At 51.1% G+C, this 25,426-nt stretch overlaps 1 protein-coding gene across 1 annotated transcript in view; it reads right to left on the reverse strand.

Moving 5' to 3' along the window:
• CAPN11 (calpain 11) overlaps positions 1–11,663 on the reverse strand; it is a 71,815-nt gene extending 60,152 nt beyond the window's left edge. Inside the window, exon 1 of the mRNA XM_069768260.1 lies at positions 11,532–11,663. The gene's annotated coding sequence lies outside the window, so the exon portion shown is untranslated. The remainder of the gene's footprint in view (positions 1–11,531) is intronic.
• Between the last annotated feature and the right edge of the window lie 13,763 nt (positions 11,664–25,426).

Genomic DNA, 25,426 nt, shown 5'->3' on the forward strand with positions numbered 1-25,426 from the left:
GGCAGATAAAATGGAGGCCGAGTGTCTCATTCAGTGTCTGGGGATGTGTGGATCTCCAGTGTGTTGGTCTGGGCTGAGGCCTAGAGAACCGGACACTATCCTGAGCGGACCCGCTGTGTGTTGTATGGACTTTTTACTTTGTGCCTGACCAGGCAGCGTTTTTGTTTTGCCATCTGGAGCGGGTTATGAACGTTGAATAAACCAGCCTGGACATTGCAGCAATACCGCCGCCTGTGCCGACCTCAACCGCAGCCGAGTGCAGCCTCCAGACTGGCGCTAGAAGCACGGGCATGGATCCCAAGGGGCACGGATCCCAAGGGGCACGGATCCCAAGGGGCATGGATCCCAAGGGGCACGGATCCCAAGGGGCACGGATCCCAAGGGGCACGGATCCCAAGGGGCACGGATCCCAAGGGGCACGGATCCCAAGGGGCACAGATCCCAAGGGGCACGGATCCCAAGGGGCACAGATCCCAAGGGGCACAGATCCCAAGGGGCACGGATCCCAAGGGGCACGGATCCCAAGGGGCAGCGTGGCCGTCGCACAGATCTGCATGTCCTGGGTGAAAGCGGCTGCAGGAGCGAAATCTGACAACATGGAGGAGTTGATAAAGCACCTGGTGCCGGCTAATATCCAGCAGCAACAGATACGGCAGCACCATCAGCAGATGAACTCCTAGCCGAGGCGATCCGTGGCAGGACAACCGCCCCAACCCTAAATCCAGGTGATGACTCATGTGAGGAAGAAGAGCATTGCAAAAGATGACCCCGGGTGGTGACGTCAAGGCTTTCCTGCTGTTTCAAAGGTTGGCGGAGTGGGAGAAATTGCCCGGAGCAGTGGGCGGAGGTGCTGGCACCATATTTGACAGGTAAACCGCAGAAGGAGTATTATGACTTGACGCTGCAGGACAGAAAAGAGTACGGCAAGATAAAGGCACGCTCAGGAGTGACTGACTGTCAGGGTGCACGAGGGGGCGCGCCTCCCCGGTCCCAAATGTTCCATCTCCTACACCTGGTCCAAAAATGGTTGCAACCTGAATCCTCTTCCCCAGCACAGATGGTGCAGAGGGTCGTCATGGACAGGCTAATAGATGCGAGGCAATAAACCAGCTCACCCTCCACCAGCTGCAGCGGGTCCGGGACCAGCGCTGCTGCCAACACTCAGCTAGATGCAGGAAAGAAAGTGATCCAGTTCCCGGTACGTCGTAGGTAAAAATCGAAGGTTTATTCTTGTTCATAAAAAAAAAAAAAAAAAAAGTATCCGAAAACATTTACCAAAAATATTTGGAGAAAGGGGGGAGACATGGGAGGAAAAAAATCACCAGACGCGTTTCGAACAGGACATGTTCTTAGACTTGGTGTGAGTGACAATGGGCAGGTTGATACACTCCCTGCCCAGGCCGCTGCAATCCTGGGTTGCCCAGGCAGATCCCCGTGATGCCGGTGACTTAGTGAACCTGGTGCAGAGGTACCAGGAGGTCACGAGGTCTTTGTGGAAACTAGGGGGTCGGAGCCTCGTCATATTGGGGGTCCCAAAGGGGGTGGACACCAAAAAGAGGTGGGACATCCAAGAGCCCAGAAGGCATCAGAGTCAAAGGCCCCGTCCAATAGTATAATTTGTTGGAGGTTCATACCCCGAGTCAGTTAGCCGCCCGTTGTCCCATGACCACAGAGACAATGGAGTGCAGCCTAGGACGCCGCTGCTCACATGTGGCATGTCCCTCCAGCAGTGCTGCCCCTCAACCAGGCGATGGGCCGCAGGCATGACCCATAACAGTGAATGGGGCACAAATGACTAGTTTGCTTGACTCGGAGAGTATGGTAACCCTAGTGAGGGCCACAATTCCCCACCGGCTGATTCCTGAAAGGCGGGTGGGCATCCGCTGTATCCATGGCGACGCTAAGTACTATCCTGTGGCCCAAGTGGTCATAAACACAAACTGTGGCACCGAGTCCCATGAGATGAGATCGGCGTGGTCAAGGACCTATTGCACCATATTATAATAGGGCGGGACTTCGTGTTATTTTGGGACTTGTGGGGGGAAAGAGGGAACGTCAGGTTGTCTGGACAAAAGCCAGGTCGCTCCCAAAGAAACCGCGTCGCGGGCGGCAGATGACAAGTTTCCCCTTTGTGCGCTTGTCGGCGATGAGGATGAGGCAGCATCCACTGAGGCCATCATCCCTGAGCTGGAGGTGTCCGGGGGAAACTTTGGAACCTCCCAACTCAGAGTATTTAACTCTAAAAGGGGCCTATGATAATGTAACGGTACTTAGTGGGGGAGCCCACGAGCCAGGGGCTGACACCCGACACCCATATTTTGCGGTGAACGGAGAGATATATCGCGTCACCAAGCTGAGAGGGGAGGTAACAGAGCAGTTACTAGTGCCAGGGCCGTACAGAAACAGAGTGTTAGGCATGGCCCATACACGTTAGGTGGTCACCTGGGCATAGAGGAAACCCAGAAACAGATCCTCCAGAGGTTTTACTGGCCCGGTTGTCACCGGGATATTGTGAATTTCTGTAGGTCCTGTCCCATCTGCCAGCTGACCTCCCCAATGGCCCACTTTCGTAGCCTGTTAGTGCCATTGCCCATTATTGAGGTGCCATTTGATCGCATAGCCATGGATCTAGTGGGACCACTGGTCTAGTCCGCCAGAGGACAGCACAGCAGTATATCTTGGTGGTACTGAACTATGCTACAATGCCAGGAGGCCATTCCACTACACAACTCCTCCGCCAAGTGTATCGCCTGAGAGTTGGTCCAGGTCTTCTTTAGAACGAGGTTGCCTAAAGAGAACCTGATGGACCAAGGGACCCTGTTTATGTCAAAGGTGATGAAGTTGTGCAAAACATGCAAATCACACAACTCTGGACCTCATTCTACCATCTGCAGTTGGATGGCTTGGTAGAGTGGTTTAATAAACCCTTAAAGGCCATGTTAAAGAAGGTTGTAGAGATGTACGGTTGGGACTGGGACTGTCTACTACTGTACCTTCTATTCACCATCAGAGAAGTCCTGCAGGCCTCTAATGGATTCTCCCCTTTTGAACTGTGGAATGGCTAATACTCTCGTGGGCTCACCGACGTAGCAGAAGAGACATGGGAGGCAGAGTCTACCCCCTACTGGAGTGTGATGGAGCATGTGGCCCAGATGCAAGAGAGTATTGCCAAAGTGATGCTCCTCGTGAGAGAACACCTCCTCAAAGCACAAAAGGCGCAGTCGAGGGTATACAATAGGTCGGCGAGGGTGAGACACTTTGACCCTATGGATAGAGTACTGTTGCTGTTACCTACGGTGGATAGCAAATTCCTGGACAAGTGGCAGGGCCCCTGCGAAATAGTTGAAAAGGTTGGAGATGTCAACTATAAATGTCCACCAACCAGGGAGAAGGAAGCCCTACCAGGTACACCACGTCAACCTGATTAAGCCATGGCGAGATAGTGAGTCCGTGGAAGCTCCATGTTTGGTGGCCAAATCTGAAGTGGACATAGAGGAACTTAAGGTGGTGGAGACGCTGCCACATGCCCAAAAGCAACAGTGCCGGGAGTTGCTACAGCGGAACAGTGACCTCTTCTCGGAGCTGCCAGGCTATACGAAGGTCATCGAGCATGAGACCCAAACGGAGCCTCATGTCTGGGTCAATTTGATGCCTTATCGGATTCTCAAAGCATGCCAAGAGGTGATCTCATAGGAGGTGAAGGGGATGCTGAGCCTGGGAGTCATCAAGGAATTCAAGAGTTCAATAGTCTTCGTGCCGAAACCAGATGGAGAATGGTGGTTTTGCACTGACTATAGACAGAAGCTCCAAAACCTGAGACGGCCTTCCAGGAACTGAAGCTGACCCTGTGCAAACTGCCGATGCTGATAGCACCCGATTTCTCTAAGGAGTTTGTAGTCCAGACGGACGCATCGGATGTTGGGCTGGGAGATGTCTTATCTTAAGAGGTGAACGGGGAAGAGCACCCCATAACGTATCTTAGCAGGAAGTTGTCATCCTGAGAGAAAAATTATTCCATAGTGGAGAAGGAATGTTTAGCCATCAAGTGGGCGTTGGACAGTCATAGTAACATAGTTAGTAAGGCCAAAAAAAGACATTTGTCCATCCAGTTCAGCCTATATTCCATCATAATAAATCCCCAGATCTACGTCCTTCTACAGAACCTAATAATTGTATGATACAATATTGTTCTGCTCCAGGAAGACATCCAGGCCTCTCTTGAACCCCTCGACTGAGTTCGCCATCACCACCTCCTCAGGCAAGCAATTCCAGATTCTCACTGCCCTAACAGTAAAGAATCCTCTTCTATGTTGGTGGAAAAACCTTCTCTCCTCCAGACGCAAAGAATGCCCCCTTGTGCCCGTCACCTTCCTTGGTATAAACAGATCCTCAGCGAGATATTTGTATTGTCCCCTTATATACTTATACATGGTTATTAGATCGCCCCTCAGTCGTCTTTTTTCTAGACTAAATAATCCTAATTTCACTAATCTATCTGGGTATTGTAGATCTCCCATCCCCTTTATTAATTTTGTTGCCCTCCTTTGTACTCTCTCTAGTTCCATTATATCCTTCCTGAGCACCGGTGCCCAAAACTGGACACAGTACTCCATGTGCGGTCTAACTAGGGATTCGTACAGAGGCAGTATAATGCTCTCATCATGTCTAAAGGTACCGTCACATTTAGCGATGCTGCAGCGATATAGACAACGATGTCGATCGCTGCAGCGTCGCTGTTTGGTCGCTGGAGAGCTGTCACACAGACAGCTCTCCAGCGACCAACGATGCCGAAGTCCCCGGGTAACCAGGGTAAACATTGGGTTACTAAGCGCAGGGCCACGCTCAGTAACCCGATGTTTACCCTGGTTACCATTTTAAAAGTAAAAAAAAAAAAAAAACACTACAAACTTACATTCCGGTGTCTGGTCATGTCCCTCGCCTTCAGCTTCCCGCACTGACTGAGCGCCGGCCGTCACCGCTGTGCTCTGCTTTACGGCTGGCCGGCGCTGACACTGGGGGATGCAGCGAAGCGGACGCTGAGGGACGTGACAGGAATGTAAGTATGTAGTGTTTTTTTTTTACTTTTACAATGGTAACCAGGGTAAACATCAGGTTACTAAGCACGGCCCTGCGCTTAGTAACCCGATGTTTACCCTGGTTACCAGTGAAGACATCGCTGAATCGGCGTCACACACGCCGATTCAGCGATGTCTGCGGGAGATCCAGGGACGAAATAAAGTTCTGGCCTTCTAGCTCCGACCAGCGATGTCACAGAAGGATCCAGATCGCTGCTGCGTGTCAAACACAACGAGATCGCTAGCCAGGACGCTGCAACGTCACGGATCGCTATCGTTATCGTTGTTCAGTGTGACGGTACCTTAAGGTACTACCTCTTATGAGAGATTCAGACTAGTGTCAGTCGATGCCCCACTGAAGTGGATGAGGGAGAAGAAAGGGAACAATGCCCAAGTGACCAGGTGGTTCCTAGCACTTCAGGATTTTAACTTCCATGTGGAGCATAGGCCAGGGAAACTTCATGGCAATGCTGATGCTCTGTCGAGGATCCAGTTTGTTGGCAGAATGTGCCAAGGCCCCCAGAATTGGGCAGAGGGGTGAGGATATGCAAGATGGCCACCCGACAAGTCCTTGAGGGGAGATATGTGTCATTGCGGCTGTTAGCTGCGGTGATGTGAACTCGAAAGCATGCTCCAGCACATATAGTGCCGAGAGAGTTATGTGGGCCATTCCAGGGCCGGGTTTTACGAGCAGTCATAATAGATGGGTGGGAATGACTGATCACATATCCTAACCCCAGGGGCGTGGTTTGGCAGATAAAATGGAGGCCGAGTGTCTCATTCGGGGTCTGGAGCTGGAGATGTGTGGATCTCCTGTGTGTTGGTCTGTGCTAAGGCCTAAAGAACCGGACACTGTTCTGACGGGGCAGAGCCTCTGTGTGTGTTTTATGGACTTTTTACTTTATGTTTTCTTTTTGTGGCGGAAAAGGCTGTGTTTTTGTTTTGTCATCTGGAGCGGTTTATGAACTTGCCTGGACATTGCAGCAATACCGGTTCCTGCGCCGACCTCAACCGCAGCTGAGTGAGTATAATCCTCTATCGGAGCAAAATATGGGGCCCATTATACTGTATGGAGTGCCAATAATACTGTATGGAGCATTATATGGGCCCATTATACTGTATGGAGTGCCAATAATACTGTATGGAGCATTATATGGGCCCATTATACTGTATGGAGCATTACATGGGCCCATTATACTGTATGGAGCATTATATGGGGCCCATTATACTGTATGGAGCACTATGGAGTGCCAATAATACTGTATGGAGCACTATATGGGGCCCATTATACTGTATGGAGCACTATGGAGTGCCAATAATACTGTATGGAGCACTATATGGGGCCCATTATACTGTATGGAGCACTATGGAGTGCCAATAATACTGTATGGAGCACTATATGGGGCCCATTATACTGTATGGAGTGCCAATAATACTGTATGGATCACTATATGGGGCCCATTATACTGTATGGAGCACTATATGGGCCCATTATACTGTATGGAGCACTATATAGGGCCTGTCACGCATCAGACGGAGGATATTTTTATCCCAACCGTTCACACTAATATGCCATGAAACGGGGCTGTTTGGTTGCCCAGTTATTTTCTGAAGGGGATTTAAATATATCCCACTTCACAGTTCCGGTTTGGAACTTGCAGCTCTCTGGCGCCCCCCTTACCCTCAGGTCAGACAGGGTACTGCACCTAGGATAATTAGTCGCCAGAAAGGCTGCCTTACTTTGCACTGGCTAATGGGCACACTGCAGCGAGGTCGATAAAACTACTCCTACTCAGGTGGAAACAATAATTATCAACGTCGTCCGTCGATACCAGGTTCCCCAAACAAACAGGACAAATCCGCTGCCACCAGCTCCGATTCCGTAATTAATAACGGGTCTGGAGCCAACCCAAATCAGTAGCATAATTCACTTCAGAGGACGCGACAGTACGTTATAGAGCAAGGAGAGACGAAGGTAGTAATTTTATATATTTTACTCCACAAGGTAGGCAGTGTTTACAAAAGGGTAAAAGGATTTTATAAAGGAATACAAAGTATCCTATGTACAATTACAAATAAAAAGGGATTAAAGTTGAAAAAAACCCACTTACAGTTCTCTCATATCATTTCAGATCATGGGGGAGGGGCGACATCAAAATGCATTATAAAGCATCTCTCAGCTAGCTTCCTGGTCAAAGGCTACTGAAAAATGAGATCTCACGGTCTTATACCCCTTGGTCGTGACATCACTGAGTGGGCGGAGCTATGGAGTACACGCCTACTTTCTCAGAGAGACGCAGACTTATGGAACATTCAGATCCACCATAGCCCCAGGATGCAGCCTCGTATAGAGACGGAATTACCATTGATCTTATTTGTGACTAGCACTCTATTAAGACCAAACAGGACCTGGCTATGCACCGTGAGTAATCAGTAATTCGTTTCTCGGATACTAAGGGTACAGGAGATTGGAAAACGCTCTGGGTGATGGCCCGGCCGACGCACATACCCAATATATAACTTTCATATCTCTGTCACTAATTGGGGTCAAGTTTTGCCTTACTATTAAGTTTGTACATGAACAAAAGAGCACATGGTTTCAGATAAAAGACTGGTTTCCTGCACACTCCTGCATTTGAGACCCACACTGGAGTTTCAGGTTACAGCTGTATTGTCAGCAGGGAGCAACAGTTGGGAGGAAGGGGATAGGAAAGCCCGCAGCGTGTGCCTGTGCTCAGCTCTAATGGATGTAGCAGAGCTCAGTGTGCGTGATCATAGACAATCAAATATATTCCTGTCGGCCCATTATACTGTACTAGATGGTGGCCTGATTCTAACGCATCGGGTATTCTAGAATATGCATGTCCACGTAGTATATTGCCCAGTCACGTAGTATATTGCCCAGCCACATAGTATACAGCACAGAGCCACGTAGTATATTGCCCAGCCACGTAGTATATTGCCCAGCCACGTAGTATATTGCCCAGCCACGTAGTATATTGCCCAGCCACGTAGTATATTGCCCAGCCACGTAGTATATTGCCCAGCCACGTAGTATATTACCCAGCCACGTAGTATATTGCCCAGTCACGTAGTATATTGCCCAGCCACGTAGTATATTGCCCAGCCACGTAGTATATTGCCCAGCCACGTAGTATATTGCCCAGTCACGTAGTATATTGCCCAGCCACGTAGTATATTGCCCAGCCACGTAGTATATTGCCCAGCCACGTAGTATATTGCCCAGCCACGTAGTATATTGCCCAGCCACGTAGTATATTGCCCAGTCACGTAGTATATTGCCCAGCCACGTAGTATATTACCCAGCCACGTAGTATATTGCCCAGTCACGTAGTATATTGCCCAGCCACGTAGTATATTACCCAGCCACGTAGTATATTACCCAGTCACGTAGTATACAGCACAGAGCCACGTAGTATATTGCCCAGCCACGTAGTATATTGCCCAGCCACGTAGTATATTACCCAGCCACGTAGTATATTACCCAGCCACGTAGTATATTACCCAGTCACGTAGTATACAGCACAGAGCCACGTAGTATATTACCCAGTCACGTAGTATACAGCACAGAGCCACGTAGTATATTGCCCAGCCACGTAGTATACAGCACAGAGCCACGTAGTATATTGCCCAGCCACGTAGTATATTACCCAGCCACGTAGTATATTACCCAGTCACGTAGTATACAGCACAGAGCCACGTAGTATATTGGCTAGTCACGTATGTCACAGGTTAAACAATAAAAAATAAACATATACTCACCTTCCGAGAGCCCTTGCAGTCATGTCGCCTGTGTGCGGTGCACTCGGCAGCTTCCGGTCCCAGGGTTGGTAGCGCAGGACCCGTGATGACGTCGCGGTCACATGACAGTGACATCATGGCAGGTCCTTGTCGCATAGCATCCTTAGCACCGGAACCTGCCGCTTGCATGGAGCGGTCACCGGAGCGTCGCGAGGAGCGGGAAAGGCGGCGGAAGGTGAGTATATGATTTTTTTTTTTAATTATTATTATTTTTAACATTAGATCTTTTTACTATTGATGCCGCACAGGCAGCATCAATAGTAAAAACTTGGTCTCACAGGGTTAATAGTGGCGGTAACGGAGTGCGTTACCCGCGGCATAACGCGGTCCGTTACCGCCGGCATTAACCCTGTGAGCGGTGACCGGAGGGGAGTATGGAGCGGCCATTTTCTTCCGGACTGTGCCCAACGCTGATTGGTCGCGGCAAAACAGCCACGACCAATCAGCGACTTGGATTTCCTTGACAGAGGCCGCGAACAATGAATATCCGTGACAGACAGACGGAAGTGACCCTTAGACAATTATATAGTAAATGGAGCACTATATGGGGCCCATTATACTGTATGGATATGGAGCAGGACGGGGGGCGCCGGCCATCAGGGGACACGGGACGGGGGGCGGCTGCCATCAGGGGACACGGGACGGGGGGCGCCGGCCATCAGGGGACACGGGACGGGGGGCGGCTGCCATCAGTGGACACGGGACGGGGGGCGGCTGCCATCAGTGGACACGGGACGGGGGGCGGCCGCCATCAGGGGACACGGGACGGGGGGCGGCCGCCATCAGGGGACACGGGACGGGGGGCGGCCGCCATCAGGTGACACGGGACGGGGGGCGGCCGCCATCAGGGGACACGGGACGGGGGGCGGCCGCCATCAGGTGACACGGGACGGGGGGCGGCCGCCATCAGGGGACACGGGACGGGGGGCGGCCGCCATCAGTGGACACGGGACGGGGGCGCAGCCAAATCTCACCTTGTCTCTCACAGCCCTGCCTGTGTAACGGAACTGTGCCTGATTCACCCCCAAAATGTCTCCCAGTTACCCCACAGACAATGAGGGAGAGCAGCGGCTGCCGGGAGAGGAGAGCACAAGACAGGAGGAATCCTGGGGAGACCGCAGAGCCATCACTGCTGACAACCTGCCGGTCCACGGTGAGAGGTTGAAGGCCCCGCCCCCTTGTCCATCACTGCTGACAACCTGCAGGTCCACGGTGAGGTTGTCGGCCCCGCCCCCTTGTCCATCACTGCTGACAACCTGCCTGTGCACGGTGAGAGGTTGTCGGCCCCGCCCCCTTGCCCATCACTGCTGACAACCTCCCTGTGTATAGGTGTGAGAGGTTGTCAGCCCCCGCCCCCATGTCCATCACTGCTGACAACCTGCCTGTGCACGGTGGGAGGTTGTCGGCCCCGCCCCCTTGTCCATCACTGCTGACAACCTGCCTGTGCACGGTGGGAGGTTGTCAGCCCCGCCCCCTTGTCCATCACTGCTGACAACCTCCCTGTGTATAGGTGTGAGAGGTTGTCGGCCCCGCCCCCTTGTCCATCACTGCTGACAACCTGCCTGTGCACGGTGGGAGGTTGTCAGCCCCGCCCCCTTGTCCATCACTGCTGACACCCTCCCTGTGTATAGGTGTGAGAGGTTGTCGGCCCCGCCCCCTTGTCCATCACTGCTGACAACCTCCCTGTGTATAGGTGTGAGAGGTTGTCGGCCCCGCCCCCTTGTCCATCACTGCTGACACCCTCCCTGTGTAAAGGTGTGAGAGGTTGTCGGCCCCGCCCCCTTGTCCATCACTGCTGACACCCTGCCTGTGCACGGTGGGAGGTTGTCGGCCCCGCCCCCTCGTCCATCACTGCTGACAACCTGCCTGTGCACGGTGAGAGGTTGTCAGCCCCGCCCCCTTGTACATCACTGCTGACAACCTCCCTGTGTATAGGTGTGAGAGGTTGTCGGCCCCGCCCCCTTGTCCATCACTGCTGACACCCTGCCTGTGCACGGTGGGAGGTTGTCGGCCCCGCCCCCTTGTCCATCACTGCTGACAACCTGCCTGTGCACGGTGAGAGGTTGTCGGCCCCGCCCCCTTGTCCATCACTGCTGACAACCTGCCTGTGCACGGTGAGAGGTTGTCGGCCCCGCCCCCTTGTCCATCACTGCTGACAACCTGCCTGTGCACGGTGGGAGGTTGTCGGCCCCGCCCCCTTGTCCATCACTGCTGACAACCTGCCTGTGCACGGTGGGAGGTTGTCAGCCCCGCCCCCTTGTCCATCACTGCTGACAACCTCCCTGTGTATAGGTGTGAGAGGTTGTCGGCCCCGCCCCCTTGTCCATCACTGCTGACACCCTGCCTGTGCACGGTGGGAGGTTGTCGGCCCCGCCCCGGTGCTGACGTCACACAGTAGGAGATTCTGCTCCATTAGATACAAAGTGTCAGAAAACAAACTGGAACCTTAAAGGGCCCGAAAGCGTCAGAGAGAAGCGGCGGCTGATAACAGGGAGCAACAGCTGAGGGGCCGCCGTCACTACCGACCACCTCCAACTTCTCTGCTCGGAGCCTCCCGGGGGATTGTGGGTAATCTGCACCACCCAAATATCACCCGGAGAGGGGGGAGGACAGGGAAGGGTTAATGCTACTCACAGAGCGCGGTCCGCTGTGCCGGAGCCCCCGGTGTAACGCGCCGACCGTCCGGAAGTCTCCGTGTGTGACTATAGCGCGGAATCGCTGCAGCCGATCACTGCTACTATGTGTCTGCCGCCACTCCCAGGCGGTGGGCGGAGCTAGAAGAAAGGGAGGAGCTTCTTCTTAAAGCTACAGATAATGCGACACAGCACTAAGTATATATATATATACACTGCACAGCACAGTACCCTCCTGTATATATACACTGCACAGCACAGTACCCTCCTGTATACATACACTGCACAGCACAGTACCCTCCTGTATATATACACTGCACAGTACCCTCCTGTATATATACACTGCACAGCACAGTACCCTCCTGTATATATACACTGCACAGTACCCTCCTGTATATATACACTGCACAGTACCCTCCTGTATATATACACTGCACAGCACAGTACCCTCCTGTATATATACACTGCACAGCACAGTACCCTCCTGTATATATACACTGCACAGCACAGTACCCTCCTGTATATATACACTGCACAGCACAGTACCCTCCTGTATATATACACTACACAGTACCCTCCTGTATATTTACACTGCACAGCATAGTACCCTCCTGTATATATACACTGCACAGCACAGTACCCTCCTGTATATATACACTGCACAGTACAGTACCCTCCTGTATATATACACTGCACAGCACAGAACCCTCCTGTATATATACACTGCACAGCACAGTACCCTCCTGTATATATACACTGCACAGTACAGTACCCTCCTGTATATATACACTGCACAGTACAGTACCCTCCTGTATATATATACACTGCACAGCACAGTACCCTCCTGTATATATACACTGCACAGTACAGTACCCTCCTGTATATATACACTGCACAGTACAGTACCCTCCTGTATATATACACTGCACAGCACAGTACCCTCCTGTATATATACACTGCACAGTACCACTCCTGTATATATACACTGCACAGCACAGTACCCTCCTGTATATATACACTGCACAGCACAGTACCCTCCTGTATATATACACTGCACATTACAGTACCCTCCTGTATATATACACTGCACAGTACAGTACCCTCCTGTATATATACACTGCACAGCACAGTACCCTCCTGTATATATACACTGCACAGCACAGTACCCTCCTGTATATATACACTGCACAGCACAGTACCCTCCTGTATATATACACTGCACAGCACAGTACCCTCCTGTATATATACACTGCACAGCACAGTACCCTCCTGTATATATACACTACACAGTACCCGCCTGTATATATACACTGCACAGCACAGTACCCTCCTGTATATATACACTGCACAGTACCCTCCTGTATATATACACTGCACAGTACAGTACCCTCCTGTATATATACACTGCACAGCACAGAACCCTCCTGTATACATACACTGCACATTACAGTACCCTCCTGTATATATACACTGCACAGCACAGTACCCTCCTGTATATATACACTGCACAGCACAGTACCCTCCTGTATATATACACTGCACAGTACCCTCCTGTATATATACACTGCACAGCACAGTACCCTCCTGTATATATACACTGCACAGTACAGTACCCTCCTGTATATATACACTGCACAGCACAGAACCCTCCTGTATATATACACTGCACATTACAGTACCCTCCTGTATATATACACTGCACAGCACAGTACCCTCCTGTATATATACACTGCACAGCACAGTACCCTCCTGTATATATACACTGCACAGTACAGTACCCTCCTGTATATATACACTGCACAGTACAGTACCCTCCTGTATATATATACACTGCACAGTACAGTACCCTCCTGTATATATACACTGCACAGTACAGTACCCTCCTGTATATATACACTGCACAGTACAGTACCCTCCTGTATATATACACTGCACAGCACAGTACCCTCCTGTATATATACACTGCACATTACAGTACCCTCCTGTATATATACACTGCACAGTACCCTCCTGTATATATACACTGCACAGTACAGTACCCTCCTGTATATATACACTGCACAGCACAGTACCCTCCTGTATATATACACTGCACAGTACAGTACCCTCCTGTATATATACACTGCACAGTACAGTACCCTCCTGTATATATATACACTGCACAGCACAGTACCCTCCTGTATATATACACTGCACAGCACAGTACCCTCCTGTATATATACACTGCACAGTACAGTACCCTCCTGTATATATACACTGCACAGCACAGTACCCTCCTGTATATATACACTGCACAGTACAGTACCCTCCTGTATATATACACTGCACAGCACAGTACCCTCCTGTATATATACACTGCACAGTACCACTCCTGTATATATACACTGCACAGCACAGTACCCTCCTGTATATATACACTGCACAGCACAGTACCCTCCTGTATATATACACTGCACATTACAGTACCCTCCTGTATATATACACTGCACAGCACAGTACCCTCCTGTATATATACACTGCACAGCACAGTACCCTCCTGTATATATACACTGCACAGCACAGTACCCTCCTGTATATATACACTGCACAGCACAGTACCCTCCTGTATATATACACTGCACAGCACAGTACCCTCCTGTATATATACACTGCACAGCACAGTACCCTCCTGTATATATACACTGCACAGCACAGAACCCTCCTGTATATATACACTGCACAGTACAGAACCCTCCTGTATATATACACTGCACAGCACAGAACCCTCCTGTATATATACACTGCACAGCACAGTACCCTCCTGTATATATACACTGCACATTACAGTACCCTCCTGTATATATACACTGCACAGCACAGAACCCTCCTGTGTATATATACACTGCACAGCACAGTACCCTCCTGTATATATACACTGCACATTACAGTACCCTCCTGTATATATACACTGCACAGCACAGTACCCTCCTGTATATATACACTGCACAGCACAGTACCCTCCTGTATATATACACTGCACAGCACAGTACCCTCCTGTATATATACACTGCACAGCACAGTACCCTCCTGTATATATACACTGCACAGCACAGTACCCTCCTGTATATATACACTGCACATTACAGTACCCTCCTGTATATATACACTGCACAGCACAGTACCCTCCTGTATATATACACTGCACAGCACAGTACCCTCCTGTATATATACACTGCACATTACAGTACCCATACTGTATGCTCCATACTGTATAATGGCCGCACATGATGCTCCATACTGTATAATGGCCGCACATGATGCTCCATACTGTATAATGACCACACATGATGCTTCATACTGTATAATGGCCACACATGATGCTCAATACTGTATAATGACCGCACATGATGCTCCATACTGTATAATGACCACACATGATGCTCCATACTGTATAATGACTGCACATGATGCTCCATACTGTATATTGGCTGCACATGATGCTCCATACTGTATAATGACCCCACATGATGCTCCATATTGTATAATGACCTCACATGATGCTCAATACTGTACAATGACCGCACATGATGCTCCATACTGTATAATGGCCGCACATGATGCTCCATACTGTATAATGGCCGCACATGATGCTCCATACTGTATAATAGCCGCACATGATGTTCCATAGTGTATAATGACCGCACATGATGCTCCATACTGTATAATGGCCGCACATGATGCTCCATACTGTATAATGGCCGCACATGATGTTCCATAGTGTATAATGACCGCACATGATGTTCCATAGTGTATATTGGCCGCACATGATACTTCGTATCGTATAATGGCCACGCATAGCTACTCCTACACTTTGCACACACGGCTCCGCTCCGTACACACGGCTCCACTCCATACATCTCATACACACACGGCTCCGCTCCGTACACCTCGTACACATTCAGCTCTGCTCCATACACCTCGTAAACATTCAACTCCGCTCCATACACCTCATACACGGCTCCGCTCCATACACCTCATACACATGGCACTACTCCGTACACCTCATACACACACCGCTCCGCTCCATACACATTGCACATGCTGCTCCGCTCCGTATACCTTCCACACACACGGCTCCGCTGCGTTCACATACGGCTCCTCTCCATACATCTCATACACACACGGCTCCGCTCTATACACATTGCAGACGCTGCTCCGCTCCGTATACCTTGTACATGCATGGCTCTGCTCCGCACACTTCGTACACACGTGGCTCCGCTCCGTACACTTCGTACACACGTGGCTCCGCTCCGTACACCTTTCACACTCTGCTCTGATCCGCACACCTCTTACACACACGACTCCGCTCCATACACCTTTCACACGCTGCTCCGCTCCGTACACCTCGTACACACGCGGCTGTGCTCCGTACACCTCGTACACATGGCTCCGTACACCTCTTACACACGACTCCGCTCCGTACATCTTTCACATGCTGCTCCGCTCCGTACACCTCATACACACGCGGCTGTGCTCCGTACACCTCGTACACATGGCTCCGTACACCTCTTACACACGACTCCGCTCCGTACATCTTTCACATGCTGCTCCGCTCCGTACACCTCGTACACATGGCTCCATACACCTCTTACACACGACTCCGCTCCGTACATCTTTCACATGCTGCTCCGCTCCGTACACCTCGTACACACGCGGCTGTGCTCCGTACACCTCGTACACATGGCTCCGTACACCTCTTACACACGACTCCGCTCCGTACATCTTTCACATGCTGCTCCGCTCCGTACACCTCATACACACGCGGCTGTGCTCCGTACACCTCGTACACACGACTCCGCTCCGTACACCTCGCACACACGCGGCTGTGCTCCGTACACATGACTCCGCTCACCTTTCACGTGCTGCTCCGCTCCGTACACACGCGGCTGTGCTCCGTACACCTCGTACACACGACTCTGCTCCGTACACCTTTCACAGTACGAGGTGCACCGAGCAGAGCCGCGTGTGTGTGTCTGTGTACGAAGTGTACTGAGCGGAGCCTCAGCCGCGTGTGTGCACCGAGCGGAGCTGCAGCTTGTAATTAGCATATGATGATACAGTGACTGACTGTCATAGGGGCTAAAGGTACTGTCACACTAGACGATATCGCTAGCGATCCGTGACGGTGCAGCGTCCTCGCTAGCGATATCGTCCAGTGTGACAGGCAGCAGCGATCAGGCCCCTGCTGGGAGATCGCTGGTCGGGGAAGAAAGTCCAGAACTTTATTTCGTCGCTGGACTCCCCGTAGACATCGCTGAATCGGCGTGTGTGACACCGATTCAGCGATGTGTTCACTGGTAACCAGGGTAAACATCGGGTTACTAAGCGCAGGGCAGCGCTTAGTAACCCGATGTTTACCCTGGTTACCAGCGTAAAAAAACAAACAGTACATACTTACATTCAGCTGTCTGTCCCTTGCCGTCTGGTTCCTGCACTGACTGCTGGCCGTAAAGTGAAAGCAGAGCACAGCCACATTGGGTTACTAAGCGCGGCCCTGCGCTTAGTTACCCGATGTTTACCCTGGTTACCGGGGACCTCGGGATCGTTGGTCGCTGGAGAGCGGTCTGTGTGACAGCTCTCCAGCGACCAAACAGCGACGCTGCAGCGATCCGGATCGTTGTCGGTATCGCTGCAGCGTCGCTAAGTGTGACGGTACCTTTAGCACTTTTATGCCTGGGGAAATAAAGCAGCCACATTGATTAGTGTTGTCACTCTCTCCCAGGAGGCTGCAGCTGCTCCTCCTCCACAATGCACTGGACGGAGGAGTCATCTCTGTGACATCCACTACTCACTGATCTGCATCTGTCCCGTTAGCAGCCTCCATTCCTCTCATGGTCTGCTGCTTACATTGCCCCCGGCCCCCAGGCTGTGTCCGGCTGTGTTATGTCACCTCAGGTGTCCCCTCTCTCTGAACTGTGAGGCAGACTGGAAGACTCAGGAACACACCTACGGGGAAGGGGCGTGGCCTAACAAAAGGGGGCGTGTTACAGCAGCTTCAACTGTTCTGTCTGCTGGACTCTCTGCGTCCCGGGCAGGACAGACGGGGCAAGCATCAAATCCGGGGCAGTCCCGCACAATGAGGGACGGTTGGGAGGTATGCAGTACCCTCCTGTATATATACACTGCACAGCACAGTACCCTCCTGTATATATACACTGCACAGCACAGTACCCTCCTGTATATATGCACAGCACAGTACCCTCCTGTATATATACACTGCACAGCACAGTACCCTCCTGTATATATACACTGCACAGCACAGTACCCTCCTGTATATATACACTGCACAGCACAGTACCCTCCTGTATATATACACTGCACAGCACAGTACCCTCCTGTATATATATACACTGCACAGCACAGTACCCTCCTGTATATATACACTGCACAGCACAGTACCCTCCTGTATATATACACTGCACAGCACAGAACCCTCCTGTATATATACACTGCACAGCACAGAACCCTCCTGTATATATACACTGCACAGCACAGAACCCTCCTGTATATATACACTGCACAGTACCACTCCTCCTGTATATATACACTGCACAGCACCACTCCTCCTGTATATATACACTGCACAGTACCACTCCTCCTGTATATATACACTGCACAGTACCACTACTCCTGTATATATACACTGCACAGTACCACTCCTCCTGTATATATACACTGCACAGTACCACTCCTCCTGTATATATACACTGCACAGTACCACTCCTCCTGTATATATACACTGCACAGTACCACTCCTCCTGTATATATACACTGCACAGTACCACTCCTCCTGTATATATACACTGCACAGTACCACTCCTCCTGTATATATACACTGCACAGTACCACTCCTCCTGTATATATACACTGCACAGTACCACTCCTCCTGTATATATGCACTGCACAGTACCACTCCTCCTGTATATATGCACTGCACAGTACCACTCCTCCTGTATATATGCACTGCACAGTACCACTCCTCCTGTATATATGCACTGCACAGTACAGCTCCTCCTGTATATATGCACTGCACAGTACCGCTCTTCCTGTATATATGCACTGCACAGTACCACTCCTCCTGTATATATACACTGCACAGAACCCTCCTGTATATATACACTGCACAGTACCACTCCTCCTGTATATAAACACTGCACATTACAGTACCCTCCTGTATATATACACTGCACAGTACCACTCCTCCTGTATATATACACTGCACAGTACCACTCCTCCTGTATATATACACTGCACAGTACAGAACCCTCCTGTATATATACACTGCACAGTACCACTCCTCCTGTATATATACACTGCACAGTACCACTCCTCCTGTATATATACACTGCACAGTGTCACGATTCAGGGTGACTTTAGGCCAACAGACGGCTATCACATGTGCAGGGGGGCTTATCTTAGTTATCCCTCCACTGCTAACACTGTGATGAGAAAACACACACAAGGCTATTGACCTCTTAGTTTACAGCAGGGGCTTATTCTAGGTATCCCACTGCTTTCAATATACCACAAACTGCAGGGATTTATTCCACTTAACACTTGCAGTTCTCTGGCGCCCCCCTTACTCTCAGGTCAGATTAGGTACTGCACCCTGGGTGATTAGTCGCCAGAAAGGCTGCCTGCTATGTACTGGCTATTGGGCACGCTGCAGCGACGCAATAACTACTCCCACTCAGGCAGGAACAATAATTATCAACGCCGCAGCCGCTACAGCATCACTCAACAGTCAGCACACTCTCGCTGCCACCAGCTTCGATTAAACGGGTCCGAAGCTAACCCAACACAACAGTAACAGTAGCGTATTTCCCTTCAGAAGACTTAGGGTACGGTTTAGAACAGGAGAACAAACTAATATTAAATATTATATCCCATAAAAATTAGGCAGTGCTTTATCAAAACTATTTTATAAAGATGTTACAAATGAGACAATTGCAAATATGTACACGGGTAATTATAACATAAAAGGAAAAAAGGAGAAAAGATAACACTCACATGTTCAAAGCATGGCAGGCCCCCAGGCTGGTGCAGCTTTCCATACGTCCCAGCTCATGGGATGTGCTCAGCTCTTCCAGGAAAATAGGACAAGAAAGAAGCTGGGGATGTGTGCAGACAGTTATAGCTTCAGCCTGTAACATCCCAGAAAGGGGTTGGATCACCTCGTCCCTCCTACCTCTTCAGTTAACTCATTTTTATTCTTATCTATATCTAATTTCGATAACTCCTGTCATGATCCCAATGGCAGGGGATCACAAAAGGACAAGCACAAAAACAAAACAAGCTCTAGGGTGATGGAACCTGAGCTGACCGTGATCCTGAACCTAAACACACAACTAGCAGTAGCCGGGGAATGTGCCTACGATGATTCCTAGACGTCTCGCGCCAGCCGAAGGATTAACTTCCCCTATAAGAAGAAACACAGACTTCACTTGCCTCCAGAGAAACACCCCACAGAAATAGCAGCCCCCCACATGTAATAACGGTAAAATGAGAGGAAAGCACATACGTAGTTATGAAAATAGAATCAGCAAAAATGAGGCCCGCTAAAGCTAGATAGCAGAGGATACAAAAGTGAACTGCGCGGTCAGCGAAAAACCCTTCAAAAAACCATCCTGAAATTACTTGAACTCATGTGCCAACTCATGGAACATGAGGAGTAATTTCAGCCCACTAGAGCAACCAGCAGCAAGGAATCACATCTCTGCAAGCTGGACTAAGACAAAAATTAAGCAAAACGTGGAACAGGAAAATCAAAACTTAGCTTGTCCTGAAGATAACAGACGCAGGGAGCAGAGGTAAAAAGACACACTGATTACATTGATAGCCGGCGAGGAAATGACAAAAAAGCCAGGTTAAATAGGAAACTCCCATAACCTGATGGAACAGGTGGACACCAGAGACCGCAGAGAACACAAGTCACCCAGTACCATCAGTAACCACCAGAGGGAGCCCAAAAACAGAACTCACAACAAACTCCGCTACAAAACATATCATAGTTCTAACAAACCCATCATTCATCTCGGATTAACGTGAGCATTCTAATGAGATCAAATATGTCCTATCTGGGATACATATTTACAGAGAAAACCCTACTTCTTTACCAGACGGAGTTAGAAGCCCGAGTTTCAAGGGATGGGTAGATACACCGAGTGGGAATACGAATATATATTTTCGCGTTCTTAACGTAAAAATTGTGCATAATATCGTACAAAAACCAAAGAATCTTTCATGAATTTCTGGAAAATTTTAAACAGTTCTCTGCAGTTCTCTGCTAGAGGAGATTTGAGCCTAGTCGTAAATTCCTTTCGGCAATAAAACCTCTCTTCCCCCATACATTGGCAAAGCAGCTCTTGGCTGAGTGAAAGGGAAGGAATTTGAAGCTACAAACTGTTGCAGCATCACTCCAAGAAGGGGGGCTTAGCCCACGCAGGCTAGCAAGAAAACTAACTTATGATATTTCATACCATATCATGACACCTCCCCCTTTTGGTGTGCGCTAGGGAGGCAGTACCCCACGATATGCCTCCATGGGCACCTCAGTAGGTTCACCCTGGCGGGAGAGTCCATCTGCATTCCCATGCTCTTTGCCCGTTTTGTGTTCAATGGTGAAGTCAAACTGCTGAAGGGCCAGGCTCCAGCGTAGCAACCTGCCGTTGGTTCCACACATGGCGTTTAGCCAGCGCAGAGGGTTGTGGTCGGTCACCACAGTAAAGGGGCGACCGTACAAGTAGGGCTGCAAGCGCTGCAGGGCCCAGACTATGGCCAGGCACTCCTTCTCGATGGTGGAGTAGGCCACTTCCCTCGGCAAAAGCTTCCGGCTCAGGTATAACACGGGGTGCTCTTGGTCCTCCGAGTCAACCTGGCTGAGTACAGCACCAAGGCCAAACTCGCTGGCGTTGGTCTGCACCAAGAACGGTCGACTGCTTTCAACACAGGGGCGTTGCACAGTGCGGTTTTCAACGCCTGGAAGGCCCCCTAACAGCCATCTGTCCAGTTGACGATGTGGGGTAGCTTCTTCCTGGTGAGGTCCGTCAAAGGTTTTGCCAGGCTATTATAGTGCTGTACGAAGCGCCTATAGTACCCTGCAGTGCCCAAGAAGGACATCACCTGTTTCTTGGTCACGGGAGTGGGCCAGTTCACGATCACTCCCACTTTGTCAGGCTCTGGCTTCAGGGTGTTCCCGCCACCCGGTGCCCCAGGTAGTGAACCTCCCTCATGCCCATCTGACACTTTCCCGGCTTGATAGTCAGTCCTGCTTGGTGAATTCACCTGAGCACCTCCTCGAGATGCTGCAGGTGTTCCTCCCAGGAGGAACTGAAGATGGCAATGTCATTCAAGTACGCCACGGCGTACTTCTCCAGTCCCTGAAGCAGGAGGTTGACCATCCGCTGGAAAGTGGCAGGGGCATTCTTCATGCCGAAGGGCATGACCGTGGACTCGTACAGTCCAAAGGGTGTGATAAAGGTGGACTTCTCCTGCGCCTCGGGGCTCAGAGGAATCTGCCAGTATCCTCGACTCAGATCCATTATTGTTAGGTAATCTGCGCCAGCTAACTTCTCAAGCAGCTCCTCGATGCGCGGCATTGGGTGTGCATCCGAGGCTGTGATCGCGTTGAGCCCCCTGTAGTCCACGCAGAACCGGGTGGTCCGGTCCTTCTTTGGCACGAGAGCTACAGGTGATGCCCACGCGCTCTTTGACCGTCGAATCACCCCCAGCTGTAACATCTCATCGATCGCTTGGCGCATAATCTGCTGCACCTGGTCAGAGATTCGATAGGGTGTTCGCCGTAGTGGGGCGTGATTCCCGGTGTCCACCTCGTGGACTGCTAACTGAGTCCTCCCAGGTCAGTTGGAGAACACGACCCGGAAGGGTTCCAGTGTGGTTTGCAACTGCAACCGCTGGGGTTCAGTTAACGAGGCGCTTACCTCCACATCCTCGATGGACCCATTGGCCTTGGCTTGGGCCAGCATGTCCAGGAGGGTGTCTTCCTCCCCGTCTTCGGGCAAGCTGCAGACCGGTAGGACAAAAGGTTCACGTTCGTGATGAGCCTTCATCATGTTGACGTGAAAGGCCTTTCGCCTACCCCGAGCGTGGTCAAGCGTGACCACGTAAGTGACCGGGTTGAGCTGTTGGTGGACGACGTACGGGCCCTCCCAGGCTGCCTGAAGCTTATCCATTGGTACGGGGACCAGCACCCACACCTTTTGACCCACGTGGTAGGTCCGCTCCCGGGCGTTCTGGTCGTACCAGTGCTTCTGATCAGCCTGAGCCTGCGTCATGTTGTCATGCACCAACTGCGTCAAGGTCTGCATCTTGTCACGGAAGTGCATGACATACCCCACTATGGACACTTCAGAAGGGTTCGGCTCCTCTTCCCAGGATTCTCTTACCAAACCAAGGGGTCCCCGGACTCGCCTGCCATACAGGAGCTCGAAGGGGGAGAACCCCGTCGAGGCCTGCGGAACCTCTCGGTAAGCGAACAGTAGGTGTGGGAGGTACCGCTCCCAGTCGCGCCCTTGAGTCTCAACCAGCATGCGTAGCATCTGTTTGAGGGTACCATTGAAGCGTTCACACAAGCCATTGGTCTGTGGGTGATACGCACTCGATACCAGGTGCTTCACCTGCATTCTCTTACAGAGAGCCTCCATTAGGCGAGACATAAATTGGGTCCCTTGATCAGTAAGCATTTCCCTGGGAAACCCTACACGTGAAAAGATGGCCAACAGGGCATCCGCCACCTTATCTGCCCTAGTTGACGACAGAGCTACTGCCTCTGGGTACCGGGTAGCATAGTCTACCACAGTAAGGATGTATTGCTTTCCAGAGCTGCTGGGGACGGCCAGCGGGCCCACAATGTCCACCGCGATCCTCTGGAAAGGCTCCTCTATCACTGGCAAAGGGATCAGGGGAGACTTAAGAGCAGGCCCCGCCTTCCCCACTCTTTGACAAGTGTTACAGGAGCGGCAGTAGTTTGACACATCTGTCCCCATCTTAGGCCAATAGAAGTGTTGAGACAGCCGGGCCTTAGTTTTGCTGATCCCTAAGTGTCCAGCTAGCGGGATCTCATGGGCAATCCGCAACAACTCACCCCGGAATTGCTGCGGGACGACCAGCTGTCTTTCCCTCAACCACTCCTTTTGTGATTCTCCGGGTACTGTCTCCCGGTACAACCTTCCTCGTTCCCAGAACACCTTCTCCTTATCAGTCTCGGAGAAGAGCATCCCGGCAAGTTGTCTCAAACTCTCTAGGTTCGCATCTGTGTGCAGAGCGGCCTGAAACTCCTGGCTAGGGGAAGCCAAAAGCGACGTCAGGGTCCCTTCCCCACGGGAACCCTCTTGGACCTGCTCTGGGTCCACCTCTGGTTCAGTCACAGTGGTGACTGAGGAGGGTCCGGAAGGCAGACAGTTATCTGCGTTCCGGGCACTCTGACTGCGGGTGACAGCGGCTACGTAGGCTGTCTCCCCGGGGATTTCTAAAGACCCATCAGCCGGCGCTGCTATGGGCTCTACCTTCCCATCCATCCCCAACACTCCAGGGGCAGTGCTACTTATGGGCCAGTTACCTTCCTCGGTGGCACTGGTCACTTTCATGGCATCACCTTCCTCACGGTTCCCATGCATCTCCCCATTTCCTGTAGCACCGACACTTGCCCCTGTTAGGAGTTCCTCAGCCGTCTCACTCCGCAGAGCGACGTGGCTGGGCACGCCTGTACCTATGGACACATTAACCTTCACAGAAAAATCATTATCAGGTTCAGCTGGCACAGGTACAACATTTTCACCATCAATCCTAGGGAAAAAATGGTTATTAGATGCATCATTACAAGATAAAGCATGGTCAGGTAACACATGCGATTTCCTATCATCATCATCATCATCATCATCAGGGTTAACGTTACCCTCATTAGTATATTGGGGAGGGGTGTCAGGGACGTAGTACGCAACCATCCTCCCCAAATCAGTCCCCAACAAAACATCAGTGGGCAAATTATCAGACAGCCCCACTTCCTTCACCCCGCTCCCGGCACCCCAATCAATATAAACCCGGGCCATTGGTAAGGGACAGCTGATGCCCCCAATCCCAGTGACAGTTAGGGTTTTCCCCGGAATGATTTCTTCAGGGGCCGCCAGTTCGGGTCGGATGAGGGTTCGTTCAGCCCTGGTGTCCTTGAGGCTTGTAGCAACATGGCCTCCCACAGTGACGTGCTGTACGTTGTCACACACCCTCCCAACCACACCACCCACCAAAAGAACTGCTGCATTAGGCCCTGAGGCCTTGGCTGGGGTGTTCTTCTGCTTGGTTGGGCAGGAGGGACTGATATGACCAGTCTGATGGCAGGTGAAACACTTGCGAGGTTCGGTGGTAGGTCTGGTGCTGTTGGCCACGGGGACAGGACCTCTGGAGTGCTGGCTGGCAGGGGTACTGGCGTTGGTTGCAGGCTTACCCGCTCTCCAGCTGGTGGTGACTGGCTTCCGCACTTCCGATCTACGGTTGGCCTCATAGGCATCGGCAATCTGTGCTGCTTTCGTCACGTCTTTGGGTTCTCTGTCCATCACGAACTGTCGCACCTCAGCTGGGCAAAGATGAAAGAACTGGTCTTTGATCATCAGGTCTCGCAGCTGTGCAAAGGTGGTCACTGACAGTCCTTGGGTCCACTGGTCAAAGTGGGTCCCCAGTCCATGCACCACATCACTGTAACTGTCGTGTGAGCCACGTTGGAGGGTCCGGAACTTTCTACGGTACACCTCGGGTGTAAGCTGGTACTTGGCTATCAGAGCCTGCTTGATGGCCTCATAGTCTCCATCTTGTTCTTGAGGGAGGGCAGCAAACACCTCCAGAGCT

Source organism: Ranitomeya imitator, chromosome 5 (genome assembly GCF_032444005.1).
Source record: "Ranitomeya imitator isolate aRanImi1 chromosome 5, aRanImi1.pri, whole genome shotgun sequence".
Classification (NCBI taxonomy): domain Eukaryota; kingdom Metazoa; phylum Chordata; class Amphibia; order Anura; family Dendrobatidae; genus Ranitomeya; species Ranitomeya imitator.